The 17,409-nt window shown below is 39.8% G+C and overlaps 1 protein-coding gene and 1 non-coding gene across 2 annotated transcripts in view; one reads left to right on the top strand and one right to left on the bottom strand.

Annotated features, from left to right (window-relative positions):
• The window catches only part of XPR1 (xenotropic and polytropic retrovirus receptor 1), a 2,667,923-nt gene that overhangs the window by 1,403,770 nt on the left and 1,246,744 nt on the right, over positions 1-17,409 (bottom strand). The window lies entirely within an intron of this gene.
• On the top strand, positions 7,175-7,278 carry LOC122814662. Its single transcript, XR_006366864.1, has one exon. It is a non-coding gene; the product is annotated as a U6 spliceosomal RNA (small nuclear RNA).

Raw genomic sequence — 17,409 nt, 5'->3', positions numbered from 1 at the left:
TTTCCTCATATGCACTTTTGCAAATGGTATTAGTAGTATGCAAGATGCCATGAAGCCCAAGGCCTGCAGAATTTTTCTTGCAGGGAGTTGGGTCTTTGTTGCCATTGTTCTGAAGTATTGAGTTAATTGTAGTTGTTTGTCTGGCGTCAGATAAGCCATCTGGGCCGTTGTATTCAAGCTGGCACCCAGGAATGTCATATTTTGTGAGGGCACTAGTTTTGATTTCTTTTCATTTACTGTGTACCCTAGGCAACTTAGAAGATGTTTTACAAAAGCCAGGTGTTGTAAGAGAATGTCCTTGCTTTCTGCTTGGATGAGACAGTCGTCCAGGTATGGGTATATTTGAATTCCTCTTTGTCTGCAGTATGCCATTACTGGTGCCAGGCATTTTGTGAATACCCATGGGCGCAGTAGATAAGCCAAAGGGCAGTGCAGAGAATTGGTAATGGGTTGAACCTGCAATGAAATGGAGGTATCTTCTGCAATTCTGTCTGATAGGGACATGCAGGTATGCCTCCTTGAGGTCCAACGTTACTAGCCAAGCTTTCTTGCCCAACATGGGAAGAAGCTGCTGTAGTGTTAGCATCTTGAATTTGGGTACTTGCAAGAAGGTGTTTAAAATGGAAAGGTCCAGAATGGGTCTCCAAGCATTGTCCTTTCTGGGGACTAGAAAGAGCCTTGAGTAAAATCCTTGGCCTTGCTCCTGTGTAGGTACCAGTTGAATGGCTCTCATGTCCATGAGAGCTGTAATTTGGTTTTGTGCCTCTGCCCATTGATTTTGTGGCAGGTTTGGCATTCCTTTTATCCTTGGCAAGGTGTGGAAATGGAATCTGTATCCGTGTGAGATAATGTCTAGGACCCATTTGTCCTTTGTGACGATGCGCCAGTTGTCTGCAAAAAGTGCTAATTTTCCTCCCAAGGGAGCTGCCAAGAGAGTTCTGCTTGGCAGTTTGAGGTTTAAGTCATTGTGTTTGCCTTCTAGTAGTTTGGGACCTGTCTTCTCTTCCCATCTGTGTTGCAGTGCCCCATTGGCGAGGTCTGTAAGGGATTTATGCTTGTCCTCTGCCCCTTGGGCGCCTGTATTTACCCCTCTGTGGTCTGTCAGAAGCTGGAAAGGACCAATTTTTTGTTGGCCAATTTCTGCTGAAGCGTGGGGGCTGTACCTGTATGAACTCTTTGACCGTCTGCATAGATTTTGCCTTATCCTCCATTTTCTTTAAAACCTCCTCTGCTTTAATCCCAAATAAGACATCCTGCTGTAAGGGTGCATCCAGTAACTTTGCTTTAACATGATCAGGCAGAGATTGTTCCTTTAACCAAACATGCCTACGTATAACAGACCCAGTAACAGCTGCTCTAGAGAAAGCTTCCAAGGCATCAAAACTACATTGTAAAGTATGTTTGCCGACCTGTTCAGCTGCATGCAACAGAACATGCATTTCCTTGAATTCCGACTGTTGAGGGTGCATGCCCATCTTTTGTTTTATTTGAGACATTAGGAAGTGCTGGTATTTAAGCATGTGAAATTGACAATTTAGTGCTCTCATAGCTAGAGTAGTTGAGGTGTAAACCTTCTTCCCCCACCTATCTAGTGCTCTGGAGTCCCTTTCTGTGGGTACAGGATTTTTAGCAATAGAAGCCTTAGCCCCTTAGGGACCCTGGGAGATTGTCTCTGGATCAGCAACAGGGCTTTTGTAAAGGAATTTGTGTGAGTCAGGTACTCTGTAGTATCTATCTGGTTTGGCTGGAGCAGGAGGCAGAGAATCTGGATTTAGACTAGATTCTAAGAAAACATCATCCACAATGTCCAAAACTGGGGTGATAGCAAGTGGTCTGTGCTGGGGGAGTAAAAGAAACTCTCGGAGCCTTTTCTTTGAGTCGGAGTAGTCCTGACCTTCCCAGTGGAAATGTTCCCTCATGGTATGTAAGATTTCCCCAAAGGAATAATCTTCAGGGGGGAAAAGCTGAGGGAATTGAGTCTTCAGCATCAGAATCTTCATAAGGGGGAAAGGAGTAATCCTGTTCCTCAGAGGAGCCTGAGGAAACAGACATGATCAGAGGAGGCATAATCCTCCTCTTGTCTAGGCCTTTTGTCGGGGTGGGGGTTGGGAACCCCTGATCAAAGAAATCAAATCTTCAGCCATTTTAAGCATCTGTTTCTTAGGCATAGGGCCTTGACCTGGAGACGGAAGTGTAGGCTTTTTTGGTTTTAGAGGAGTCTTAAGCTTAGCATAAAAGATTTCATGGTGAGATTAGTCGGTCTGAAGACACCTTCAGAAACCGAAGGTGTTTCTACAGCACCGGCTTCCCCTACTGCAATGTCTTCGGTAGGGCCTAAAGAAAATGGCTGCGTTGGCCTAGAACTCTCTGCTGGGGGATCCGAAGCGGTCTGGGGATCCAATTAAGCGGTAGCCAGGGGCTGCGTATGCGCCTCACTGAAAACCGGAGAACTGGCGACCGGCCCAGCCGAGGCCTCGGAGTCTGGCTTGGATCTAGGCTGCCTGTCTTTATCCTTGCATTTTTTATGCACGCCGGCAGTCGGTTGCTCTGATGGCATAGTGCAATTAAATTTTCTACCGAAGTAGAGTTGTGTGAAATCAAAGCGTCACTTTATAGTTCACTTATTGAACCTAGCACAAAACCGACAACCAGTGACGTCGTGGTCTGGGCCTAGGCAAGGTATACAAAAAGAATGAAAGTCCTTATGAGGTATTTGCTTCCCACAAGAAATGCAATTATTAACTTTTTCTGACATCAGACTGAGGCAAGAAAAGGTTCCCCAACGGGGTACTTAGCTTTGAAGACTTCAGACTGAAACTCGATTAGAAAATCTCAGGTGTCGGCCGACCGGCACTTGCAAACTGCTTCTGCTTCGGGCACCGCGCGGCAAGAAAGACTGAAGAAAATGGCATTGGATGCCTCTGATATACCCCTGGCGCTCTGACGTCAGGGAAGAAGCAACAGCAACCGACACCGGACCAAGACTTTGGAATTCAGGCCGACTGCGGGACCTCCTGACAGTAGGATAACCCAAGTGTGATGACTGCAGCAGGGTAACACGATGAACACCAAGTTTTGTGTTTTACTTCACTGAATCAGATGTTTGTTGTTTGACCAGCTGAGAAGTCGTCCCTGAAGCAGCGACTTTCCCAAGAATTTTAATGCCATGAGTCCTGTGCTAAGTTACACGAATTCTCACAAACCACTAGTGAGAGCATTATCGGTATTCACCAGAAACTGGTTCCGTCCTTGTGTTTGTGGGAGCTTTCTATCACAGATTATAAAGATTTTTGTCTCTGTCTTTACTAATATGCTTACTACTACTTGCTGTGTACTGGATCCCTGCTCTTCTCTCCACTGACATGTTTTGACTTACTTGGAGAAACTGAAACCAATTGTCCTGGCTTCTCCTGAAGATAAAGGAAATCTTGCTTACACTAACCCCAAAAAAGCAAGGTTAGAACCTGATGATGTGTACAACTGCCATTCAATCTCTAACCTTCAATCTATTTACAAGTAAATCGTGTTCCTTAGAAATGAATTTGCTCCTGACAGAAAACAACATCGATAATGCTTCCCAGTCTGTTTTTTGTGCAAGGCATGGGAAACAGACAACTCTCACTATGGTCTTTAATAGTCTTCTTGTGACAGAGGATTGGGGATGGCATAATTGTTATGGTGTTTACCTCACAGATGTGAGGTACAAGGTTTGATTTTCACCAAAGGAAATTGGCTAGGCCTAAAATTGCCCTCAAGGGCAGCTAAGCAATTACTTACCTATGACTCTATGCAGGAGCAATGTCATTACTCTGTGCTAGTCCTATTAGGTCTCGCACTACCATCTGATATGATGTTCCATTTTATTTAACTGACAACAGCATTACTGTGGCAACACTGGTATACACCTCAACTGGTTTGCCTCCTACCCCCCAAGACAAACTGAAGACAGTGGTTTCAGAGGTTAACTGCATAGCTTTCTACTTTCTCTGAACTGTGATATTTCACAGGACACCATACTAGATTCTTTATTGTTCACTATACACATATGCTGCCTCTGGGAGATGTTACCCAATTGACAGGGTTGAAATACCACTGCTAGACTAATAATGCACACAGATCTACCTACTGCATCAGAAATCTCTGTAGGTTCTTAATCACTTGGTTAAGGACTTAGAATGCATTTACACTTGGATGGTCAGCAAACAGTTACAGCTCAAAATCTCAAAGGCAACTGCAATAGTAATACATGCAGGACTCTTGTTACCAGTTTTGTCTCTATCATCATTTACAGTGGGAGGAAAACTGCAATTTGTGCCAAAGGTACACAACTCAAAAGTGACTCCTGATAATAATCTGATACTAGGATTTCAGCCGTTGTCATATCCTCAAGTTTTTAACAAATACCCTCAGAAATCCTATATGTCCATGTCCCCTCTTGGTTGGACTACTGTAATGCCTGCTACTTGGAGACTCCACAAACAAATCTTGATATCCTGCAGCTAATGCAAAATTCTGCCACTTTGCTACTTACTGGGGTATCTAGGTACCACCAAATTATGCCACTTCTGTGTGACTACACTTGCTACATTTAAGGTACCATTTCATTCCGAAAGTTCTTGTACTGTTACATCTAGCCTTAAGTGGCTAGGTTGGCCTCTATCTGCAGGATCTCTTGACCTGGTATCACCTTGACTGACCTCTGCACTCAGTCTCCCAAGAAGTTGATATCACTTGCAGAAGCATGCCACAAGTCTTCTGGGATTCTGGCCTTTGTACATCACAGACCTTGCCTTCTGGAATTTTTTGCCTGGTTGGCTAAGAGATTATCACACTGGGTAGCTGTAAGAACTCTTAAAAACATGCTTTGACTGGTTTATACTGATGGTATTTCAGATTGTTTTACTATTTATTTTCCTTACGTCATTTTACTATTCTAAAATGGTCTTTTTTCCCCTGCTTTTCTTACTGTTGCAGGCTCACGACTTGGATTGAAGTTTATATTTTATACTGTACATCATGGACTTTAACACATTTGAAGATGCATCTCTGGCTGTTAAACATTTATCACTGTTGTGTTCTTTTTTTGAGACAGTATATGCAATGCCAGTGTAGGCCTTCTACAATTACAAAGACATTCCCAATGACAGCAAGGCTTGATATCTGAAATGTCCTGGCTTCTCCTGAAGATAAAGTATTTCCCAATGACAACAAAGCTTGATATCTGAAATGTTCATGTAGCAAAAATGACTGGTAGGTTCCAGGACTGAGACTACATGTTACATAACTGTATCAGCTAAGTTAACAGCTGTCCATGAAATTTGCTGAAAAAAATGCCAAATACTGATTGATGGTGAAGTAGTACCCCACCAAGGACACTTGAGGGAGAGACGTTATTAGATATTTAGTTTGTTCTTAAGAAAAAAGATACACTAATCATCTGATGGTGTTAAGTGCAGAATTATCCCTGAACCCCCCCCCCCCCAAAAAAAAAAAGTGCAAGCAGCTGCGAGACAGCTAAAATGCACATTTGGCTGAAGGGCACATGTATCAAACTGGTCACTACAGTGGGGATTCTCTATTACTCAATGCTGAAAGGGTGTATGGGGTGGTGCTCTTCACTTCTGAAACACTTCATTTCTGTGAATTGTCCATTAGCTGCTTCATCCCCAACACTAAACTACACACCAACAGTTCTACTTTAGAAAATTAACTTACATCCCCAAAAAGCCACTACAGAGGGCAAAGGGATTCTATAGGTATACTAACTGTAAAAATTAATTCCCTGTATCATCATGTGACTCAAACCTGTTCTACACTGACTCAGCCCCATGGGCCTAGATCATGAACGGTAACCATCACAGGATGAGGGCCTTAATCAAGCAGGAAGCACATCAGTAACGAAGTTGGGGTTTGGCAAAATGGAGGTGTCAAATATTGGCTGGAAAGGAGATCATGGTAATACCCAATACTCTCTTAGCACACAATATGCTTAGCTAATATGTATGGACGACGTAGGAAGTTCTTACTACCACTCACCTCCGAAAACCATCTAGCCTCTCCCTTTGGCTTCCCTCTAGACCCATCTGCTCCTTCCCTGGGGCAACAGCTCATTAGTTTCTCTGGATGGTGAGAGTGAAGTTGGTGGTACCAAACACTGACAAAGGAAGGGCTTTTTTGTTTTCAGGCCCAACTGGTTCTCTTTGCAGTGGCTGTTATTTCTGCAAATGGTTGTTTTAGGGGTGCATACATGCTTCTACGGTTAACCCTGACATATGCGGTGCACCATTACTGCAGGCACTGTAGTCAAAATCCTGCCAGTGGACCAACTGGGGCTCCCCCATCCCCACCCACCATGTAGTGGAAGAGATGACAAATCCTGTCCCCCTCCACCTTGCCAATTCTTCCAGCCATTTATTTTATTTCTCGTGACAAAGTAATCTAGTAAGCAACATAATACATAGACCTATCCATTAAAGACAAACTCTAAACAGACAGATGTTATCCATTAACAGCTGGCAAATTACTTGCTATAAAATTTGACAGATTTTATCACAAGTATGTCTCTTTGCTAGATTTGGCAGTTTCTAAACTAAGACACATGGACTTTTGAGATAAAAAAATGTTAAATGGAAGCAGATAAATTGACAGGAAAATAAAGCAGATAAAGCACACCTTTATTTTGCAGCATCACATGCTGTTATACAAAAATATCTGTATTCTGCACATTTTTAGCTGAAGAACAGTAAAATGTGAATATGAGCTTTAATCTGATGGTTACCAGCTAACATTATGCAGCAGTGCATGAAATTCATGTTAATGGCTAATCACACAACACCTCTCTTCATTGCTCACTGCATGACTGAAGTATGTTGCATTCCTCCATATGCACCTGCCAAGTTCACGCAGTCCAAAATGACAGCATTTTTTAAAGACGAGCCACTGTTGTTAATGTAATATGCAAAATGTGCTGGTTTTCTCAAGTGGCCACTTGCAGACTTCCATGTTCTTTAGTAGTCAACACATCCAAAAATTTGGACTACAGGGATTAATCACTTGACACATTATATTTAGCACTTAAACTAGATCATAATGCTTGCAGCCTGCTAACAGCCAAAAGAATCATCAAGTACAAATACAGGTCTTATAGTTTAAACAAGCAAATGCCAATACGCATTTGCTTTGGCAGCACATATACTAAAACTGGTATGATACACAGAAGATAAACATGGCCCCTGCTCAAGGATTACATGCACAAATATTTAGCTGCAGTTTGTGTAGTTACTGAAATGCAGTATGAATATGCATACATGAAGAAAGTGAGATAAGGAAACGGTGGAATGATGTACCTCAAAAACAGTATCTGGTGGTCACTTTTTCAATTTTTTTAAGCACGTTTCATTTCATTGGCTAAATGCATCCTGACTTCCTTTCCTTCAAGTACTTACCAGCTCCTAAAAAAACATACAGTGGATATAAAAAGCTGTTAAAATGCCAGGCTTTTGTGATATAAAAAAAGAGACCACAATAAATCATTTGAAAACGTTTCCCACCATTAATGTGACCTATAACTGGTACAATTCAATTGAAAAACAAATCTGTTAGGTGAAAAAATATAAAAAAATGTACAATACCCTGGTTGCATAAGTGTGCACACCCTTAAATTAATACTTAATGTGTGCACACACCCTTAAAACTAATACTTTGTTGAAACACCTTTTGAATTAATTACAACAGTCTGTCTTCTTTGGTACACACCTGCCATCAATTAAAGAGACTCTGATTAACCCCAAATAAAGTTCAGCTGTCCTAGTAGGATTTTCCTGACATTTACTCAATTGCCTACTACAGCAAAAGCCATGGTTCATAAAGAGCTTACAAAGCATCAAAGGGATCTTCATTGTTGAAAGGTTTCAGTCAGGAGAAGGGTACAAAAAATTTCTACAGCATTGGATATACCATGGAACACAGTAAAGACAGTCATCTAAAAGTGGAGAAAATATAGGACAACAGTGATGTTGCAAAGAACTGGACGCCCCTCCAAAGTTGATGAAAAGACAAGAAGAAAACTGGTCAGGGAGGCTGCCGAGAGATCTACAGCAACACTGAAGGAGCTGCAGGAATTTCTGGCAAGTACTGTTTGTGTACTACATGTGACAACAAACTCCCGTATTTTCTATATGTCTGGACTATGGGGTTGGTTTGCAAGACGGAAGCCTTTTCTTACACAGAAAAACATCCACGCCCGGCTAAAATTTGCAAAACAATACATCAAGTCTCCCAAAAGCATGTAGAAAATGTGTAATGGTCTGATGAGACCAAGGATGAACTTTTTGGCCACAATTCCAAAAGTACATTTGGCGCAAAAACAACACTTCGCATCACCAAAAGAACACCATCCCCATGGTGAAGCATGCTGGTGGCACTATCATGCTTTGGGGTTGCTTTTCTTCAGCTGGAACTGGGGCTTTAGTCAAGATGGAGGGAATTATTTACAGTTCCAAATACCAGTCAGTTTTGGTCAAAAATCTTCAGGCATCTGTTAGAAAGATGAACAGGAATTTCACCTTTCAACAAGATAATGACTCAGAGCACAAGTTCATAGGTGTATACTAGGCTAATGGCCCTGGAGCCTTTACAGGCCTAGCCCATAGACGTGCCCTGGCATCGTGCCGCCCAATGTTAATTTCCCAGTGCCTATATCAAGTAGAGCCACTGGAGTGATCCTGGGGTGAAGTTTCTATTATCCATCCACTCTTCAAGATTTCTCTTGAAGAGGGACAGCGAGGTGTTTGCTTGACATGTATGGGAAGTCTATTCCAGAGCATGGGCAAGTCTCTGGGTGAGGAACCTGTCCCTCCAGCATGTCCTGTTGCTTGTGGTCATGAGGTTGAGGTCTCTGGAGCATGTGGTGCGGAGGGATTGGGATTTCTTTAGATGTAGCATTTCTAACAGAGCTGGGTCAGACATGGCTTGGTAAGTCAAGCAGAGATCACCTCTTTGTAGATGATATGAGACAGAGAATAGCTGGAGTTTTTTTTGAGTCGGACCATGTAGGACATGTGTTTAAGGCCTAGGATCCTCTTCGTGAGGTACTTTTGTGGCTTTCCGGTTGCTGCATTTGTCTAGTGAGGTAAATGCTAAATGGGACATTATACTCGATGATTGGCCTAATGAGGGAAGAGTAGAGAGAGATGATGACCTCTCTCTTCCTGGATGCAAAACCCTTGGTAATGAGATGTGCAAAGGAATTTCTGACCACAGTGGCAATGTGGTGATCGAAGGAGAGGTTGCTGTCAACGTGCATCCCCAGATCTCTTATAACGTCTTCAGTGTTCAGTGGGCTCCAATCAATGTGGTAATTAGTGGGAACTGAGTTTTTCCCAAAGGGGATGACTACACATTTTTTGGCATTAAGCTGAAAGCCATGGTTTCGACACTAGTCATTGGTCTCAGTGAGGTCTTTCTGTAAGATGTCTATGTCACTTGGGGAGTTAAAAATGGCTCCCAGGTTGCAGTCATCTACAAACTTGGTCAGCCAGAGTCCCTCTGTGTTGGCCTGGACTTCTGAGAAGTAGATGCCAAACAGAAGAGGACCCAGGACCAATCCCTGTGGGACTCCACTCATGACTGGTCGGCAGTCTGACTTGGAGTCCGCTACTTTCACACTGTGGGTTCTATCTGTGAGCCAATTTGAACCCACCTAGTGATATATGGTTGATGCCTAGTTTGGTGAGTTTATCAATAATTTCTGAGTGGGGAATGGTATCAAAGGCCTTGGCCAGATCGAGGTAAGCTGTATGAACTGCTTTGCCCTCATCCACCGCTCTGGTGACTGACTCAAAGAAGTCAACCAGGTTGAGCAGACATCCACCTTTCACAAAAACAAACTAAGTGGGATCTAGAGCATACATCCAAATCAACAGCAGAAAATGAAAGTTTTGGAATGGCCCAGCTAGAGCCCATACCTAAATTAATAGAAAATTTGTGGGGTGAACTGAAGAGGGCTGTGCACAAGAGATGCCCTCACAATCTAACAAAATTGGAGTGCTTTTGCAAGGAAGAGTGGGCAAATACTGCCAAGTCAAGATGTGCTATGCTGACAGACTCCTACCCAAGAAGACTGAATGCTATAATTAAATCAGTATTAGTTTACGGGTGTGCACACTTACGCAACCAGCGTATTGTACACTTTTTATTTTTTATATTTTTTCCCTAAAGGTTTTGTTTTTCAATTAAATTGTACAGGTTATAGGACACATTAAAGGTGGGAAAAGTTTTGAAATGATTTATTGTGGTCTCATTTTTTATATCACAAAAACCTGCCATTTTAAGAGGGGTGTGAAAAAATTTTATATCCACTCTATTTCCTATGATCTACTTTTAATTCTGATTTGCAATTTTAGATTACCTTAGGAGTATAACTGTTGAGAATGTTTCTACTATAGTTATGCAAACATTAACCATATTTATCTATTTAGATCTCTTTCTCTCTTTTTCTGTAACTCTATCAGTCTCTTTTGCTGACAGATAGGTTGAATGGAGAAAATCTCCAGCAGTTACAAGTAGGAACAAACAAAAGTGGATAAAGTAGTGTAGTATAAAGTTCACAAAATGAACAGTACAACATAATAAAAGAAATCAAATGTGCTTAACAGTAAATAGAAACAATTGCTGAACTAAAATGTTAACACTGATAAGGAGTAAGTAATACTTACAATTAATGAACTGAAAAACACTGTTAATACCGTTAACCAGCTGTTTTATCATAATCATCATCATCAACACCTTTTTACCTATTTTCTACATGGGGTCGGGGTGTCATGTCAACTGTTGCCATCTCTATCTATTTAATACCACTCTGTTACCTTATCCTACAATCACACCTAACTGTCACAGGACTTTTCTCATACAATCCTTCCATTTCTTTGTTGGATGCCCTCATTTTCTCTTGCCCTCTTCCTGTCCCAAATCTTCACCAGATTGTTTTCTACTTTTCTGCACATGTGCCAGCATCACAGTAATATGTTCTCTGTGATCTTATCTGCAACTGAAACTACTTTGGCTTCTTCTCTAATGTCCTCATTTCTTTGTCATACAGTGTGCATCCTACCACCTATCTCACACACCATCTCCACTATCTCTAGCTTCCTCAACTGCTTTGCCCTTACTGCTCAAGTTTCTGTACCAGTACTGGTTGCATCACTGCTTTGTATACCTTACTGTTCAGCTTCTATGACATTTTGCTGTCAAACTACCCCTGAGACTTTGTACCAGTTGGCTGCAGCCCCTCTGATTTTAGCTTTGATGTACCCATTCAGACTTCTCTTCTACTCAACCACCCCTTTACTTGAAGATGTTAACCTGTTCCACAATTTCCCTTCTACCTCAATTTTCAGCATTTTCTGATTTCCCACATTTGCTGCCATTGCAACTACCTTACCTGTACTTAATTTCATCACATGTGCTTTCAAGTTTTGCATTCCATTAAATGTTTATTTTTTTTGTATTTTGTGCATTTTGCCTTTGGTGTGGGTCACAACCATAACAGAAAAACCAGTTCAATTAGCAGGTTTTAAAAGATGTTTAAAACAAAATAAAATAAAGATGTTTTTTGTTAGACAGAATTACAGTTGAAATGAACAGAATGACTGGACTATGAGCTGAGACTAATTTATTCCATATGACTTTTATATTCAAATTATTCAAAAATGTACATTGTCATTGAATAATGCACCATTAGCAAAATATGTGTACTTGCAGATTCCCAATTACATATGCACAAAAATCAGCTACTGGAAAGCACAACTTTATCACAAATGATTGACTGCATGACACATCTATTGATGGTGATTATTTAATGACTCTGCTTGTTTTAGTTAATCTGTATGAAGCTTAGACACAAACATGCTTACTGGCCATTTTATTTTATGTGGCTTTATTAAACTCATTCAGTCCATTTAATACAGCACTTTTTATTTTTGCATTCTAAACGGACAGCTGCACCTGTGAAAGTTTTTTTTCTTATACATGATGACTTTGCACAACAAAATGAACAATCTTTTTTAGTAAAAATTATCACACTGGCTTGGACATTAAAACAATGGTATTGATACATTGACATATTCTAAGCTTTGCATTTTAACTGTTAATTCAAAGGCATCCTCATAAATCTGGGGGGGGGTACATTTTAAAAATGTTTTTCTGTCAACTTTTCACTTCAACAAAGTCGCAAAATTCTCTATGACCTGCTGTAAAAATATGATATAACAATGAAGTTTAGACCTTCACTCGGTCTGGAAATGTTGATTACAACCTGAATGCGGAACACATCTACCACGACCATGATATAAATCTGAAGGAATGGTCACATTCTGTGCTTCAAATCAAAATATTGAAAATGTTCAAAGCAACAGTATTACACTTACCCACTACAATACAGGTTCATCTTTGATAGATTTTAATATTTTTGTTCTAAATTTTCAAAAGGTCCATCTATATCCCTGCTTCATGAACTATTAAAGTAAACATCTTGCAAGAAAAGTAATTTACAGGACAGGAATATGCCAATTACACTGTCTCAGTTTACAACATGGGGACACACAAAATGATCGAAAAATCCTTTGCCAAAATACTAGAACTTGTTAAACCAAGGATGCTCATCCACCAAAGGATAAATAAGAGTTTTAAAAACCTAAATATGTGTGTTAATCCTCCTGAAGAATGTGCTGCTGCAAGACTTAACACCATGGAGATTACTTCTTTGATCCAGTTTCAGGAATTCTAGTTGGCCCAGCATTTCAGATAACCTGAGGTGCAAGTTGGATAAATGAGACTGCCCTACCAAAGCTGTATTCATAGGACTTTGATAACTTACCAGTAGAAAGGTCTTGGATCTTATCTCATCTCCAGGATGCACCTAGTTAATAATTTCAGGTCTAAAAACATGTAAATAACATCATTTTCCTTCCTTCATGTAATCTGTTTCAGTGCGTAACTCACTAAATTTGGGGAAAGGGGGCATAAATCCACTGACAGAAAACTCCTCCGTTCAAGGGTAATATATATGAACTTTACTTTTTATTCACTGGCTATACATTATGGATATGTTCTGAACATGCGCAGAGTCCCCCATTCTGAAAAGAAGTCATGACAGCTCAGTACAGAAGCTTTAAAGTCATGTGCTGTTTTGTCCACCATGAAAAAGAAATCATACATGCAACCATAACTTGGAAGCAGAGTATAATGCAACATGCAAGACTGTTGCTGTTAACTGACGGGTCTATGCCTGTGTAACAGGTTGTATCTCAATTCCCCTTTAACAGTTCTTAGAAAAACTTCCACAGAATTATACCTGGATGTCCGGGTACAAAATGCAACCAAGATTGTTGTCCATAGTTCGTAGGTGAATACTAGGTTAAAAAATAAAAAGAAGATGGAGTAAAAGTGCCAACAGTCACCACGAACCAGCAAACAAAGCACTCCAAGGAGAATAGTATCCACGGCTCCAAAAGTGAAAAAAGTAGCTTTATGTCCTCTACTCTGTCCTTAACCTGAGGATTAATCGCCTCCGGTACCCCTAGAATTGGACTAAATCTACCCCTCCTTTCACTAAATACTTCTTTCTCTATTTCCTCTATCAAAGCTAAGGGATAATTTCCATCCAAAAACCTTTTATTCAATTTGTTACATTCCTCCAAATAGTCAATGTCACATGAAGTCATCCTACAACATCTTATATATTGACTTTTGACTATTCCCTTCTTTTGACTAAATGGGTGAGCACTAGTAAAGACTAAATATGAGTTAGAAAATGTCTCTTTCCTATACACTCTAGATTTGAACCTTTTAGTCTCAAACTCCTTCTCGATTAATACATCCAAATAATGTAATCTCCCATACGATTTTTCATGAGTAAATCTCAAAAAATGTGTGGCCATGTTAAGGTATGTAATCAATTCAAATAGTGTAGATTCTGGTCCCTTCCAAAAATGCATATATCATCTAAATATCGCCTATAATACCCCAAAAAAGGTGAATACTCTGAATGAAACCCATATTTTTCCTCCCAGATGGAAGACACTAAGTTGGCATACATGGGGCCACAACAGGCCCCCATTGCTACCCCACTAGTTTGCTTGTAAAACTCCCCTTCAAAAAACAACAAATTGTGTTTCAATGTTATGTCCATTAGTTCAACCAGGCCCTGAATGTTGTTAATATTAATACTCCCTTTACTATACAATGCTTCTTCAAACCACTCTAACCCCAGTTCATGAGGTATAACATTAAATAAATCTTGCACATCCAGTGTTACAAAGATTAACTCCCCATTATATAAATCTTCACTAACACTTCTAAAGAAGTCCCAGGAATCTTTCAAAATACCCACCTTTTCAGACCATACTTTCTTAAGGCTTAAATCTATGTATTTAGCTATCGGGTAGGTCTTAGATCCTTTAGCAGCCACTATTGGTCTAAGGAGTGGGTTTTCCACATCTTTACGGACCTTAGGAATACCAAATATAGATGGAATTTTAGGTTTGTCCATAACTAGATATTGGTACACTTCTGGTCCAATGAGTCCATCATTCACCATTTCTTTGAGAATGAAGTCTATTTTGTGATAAGCCACATTGATTTCGTTACGTGACACCCTAGAATATCTATTAGTGTTGTTCAGCATTTCCAACATTTTCCCTGAATATACAATACTATCCATCACCACCAACCCTCCCCTCTTATCAGGTTTCACAACCCTGATATTTTTGTTGTTTCTCATAGATTGCAACAGTTCGTTCTCTTCTTTATTCAAGTTGCATTTTTTCTTAGCTTTATTCAAACAACTCCGGAGTTCCAGCTATACTTGAGTCTCAACATCTTTTAACTTGGGTTGGAGGGGTGGATTATAGACACTCTTCTTTTTAATAACATTTTGATTGGATTCTTGGTTGTTAAATAAAAAATCACTAGTGACCAGATGCAGGATTGCCCTTTAGATTACCCCCCCCCCCGAGGAGGTCAGAAAGAATCAAACAGCAGACCCAGGTGAACTATCACCACTCACTCAAGGGGGGTTGGGTAGGAGTAGAATTTTTGGAGAGAGTTCCATCTGACAACAAAGAAAAGAACATTTGGCAAATAGTGGTGCAAAGGCCTAGACATATATACAAGGATTTCAGCATATTTAATTATAGTAGTTTGGACACTGGATTGGTGCATTTCAACTTGTTTTGTAAGGGTTTAAAATTTCTACCTAGTACAGTAAGTGACATTTCCAACGTACTGATTGACTTAAAACTCTTTTTGAGGAAAAAGAATTCAGAACTTTTGTTTAACAACCAAGAATCCAATCAAAACATTACTAAAAAGAAGAGTGTCTATAATCCTCCCCTCCACTCCCAGTTAAAAAACTCTGAAACTCAAGTAGAGCTGGAACTCAGGAGTAGTTTGAATAAAGCTAAGAAAAAATACAACTTGAATAAAGAAGAGAACAAACTGTTGCAATCTATGAGAAACAACAAAAATATCAGGGTTATGAAACCTGATAAGGGGGAGGTTTGGTGGTGATGGATAGTATTGTATATTCTGGGAAAATGTTGGAAATGTTGAACAACACTAATAGATATTCTAGGGTGTCACATAACGAAATCAATGTGGCTTATCACAAAATAGACTTCATTCTCAAAGAAATGGTGAATGATGGACTCATTGGACCAGAAGTGTACCAATATCTAGTTATGGACAAACCTAAAATTACATCTATATTTGGTATTCCTAAGGTCCATAAAGATGTGGAAAACCCACCCCTTAGGCCAATAGTGGCTGCTACAGGATCTAAGACCTACCCGATAGCTAAATTCATAGATTTAAGCCTTAAGAAAGTATGGTCTGAAAAGGTGGGTATTTTGAAAGATTCCTGGGACTTCTTTAGAAGTGTTAGTGAAGATTTATATAATGAGGAGTTAATCTTTGTAACACTGGATGTGCAAGATTTATTTAATGTTATACCTCATAAAGTGAGGTTAGAGTGGTTTGAAGAAGCATTGTATAAGTAAAGGAAGCATTACTATTAACAACATTCAGGGCCTGGTTGAAGTAATGGACCTAACATTGAAACACAATTTTTTGTTTTTTGAAGGGGGGTTTTACAAGCAAACTAGTGGGGTAGCAATGGGGGCCTGTTGTGGCCCCATGTATGCCAACTTAGTGTTGTCCAGCTGGGAGGAAAAATATGTGTTTCATTCAGAGTATTCACCTTTTTGGGGGTATTATAGGCGATATTTAGATGATATATGCATTTTTGGAAGGGACCAGAATCTACACTATTTGAATTTATTACATACCTTAACATGACCAGAGATTTTTTGAGATTTACTCATGAAATATCGTATGGGAGATTACATTATTTGAATGTATTAATAGAGAAGGAGTTTGAGACAAAAAGGTTCAAATCTAGAGTGTATAGGAAAGAGATATTTTCTAACTCATATTTAGTCTTTACTAGTGCCCATCTACTTAGTCAAAAGAAGGGAATAGTCAAAGGGCAGGATGTTACAAGATGTTGTAGGATGACTTCATGTGACACTGACTATTTGGAGGAATGTAACAAATTGAAGAAAATGTTTTTGGATAGAAACTACCCCTTAGCTTTGATAGAGGAAATAGAGAAAGAAGTATTTAGTGAAAGGAGGGGTAGATTTAGTCCAATTCTAGGGGTACCGGAGGTGATTAATCCACAGGTTAAGGACAGAATAGAGGACATAAATAAAGCTACTTTTTTCGCTTTTGGAGCCGTGGATACTATTCTCCTTGAAGTGCTTTGTTTGCTGGTTCGTGAATACTAGGTTAACTACCCTGAAGGGCCACTTTAAGCTAAGTAAATAAACTGAGGTTAGAATCAAACCTTGTATTTATTAGCTAAAATTCCTAACCAATATGCCAAACCCACCCACTAACCCTTAATTTAAATACAGTTTATTTTTTAAGCTGCCCGCTTTACAATGTCAAGCATGCAAGCTTTAGGGGTGGCTTCTTCCCAATAACAACAGTTCCATTTTCTGGGGAAATGCATATGACTCTTATTTCTGATGTAATATCAAGACATATCATTCACAGTATGTATTGTATGTACTATGAACAGAAGTTATATGTGGACCCCTAATGGAGTCTAATGCATCTTGGCAGCTAAGTACAGTCTAATGTCTATGTAGATCTATTAGACTTGCCTATCAATAAAGGACTATATCCATGTTTTTTTTTTTTTTACCTTTCCTACTCAAAGTTTTTGAACAAATCTGTTTAATCAGTTATAAACTGTACTTAGCTTACGCTTTTGGGAGCAGACGTAACTAAATGAATGCATTTTGAATTTGTAACTGCCAATTCACCATTTCCAGCAACATTGCATTT

This window comes from Protopterus annectens, chromosome 10.part0 (assembly GCF_019279795.1).
Source record: "Protopterus annectens isolate FY-2018-M chromosome 10.part0, PAN1.0, whole genome shotgun sequence".
In the NCBI taxonomy this organism is placed as follows: Eukaryota; Metazoa; Chordata; order Ceratodontiformes; family Protopteridae; genus Protopterus; species Protopterus annectens.
This window is presented reverse-complemented; position numbering and strand designations above follow the sequence as displayed.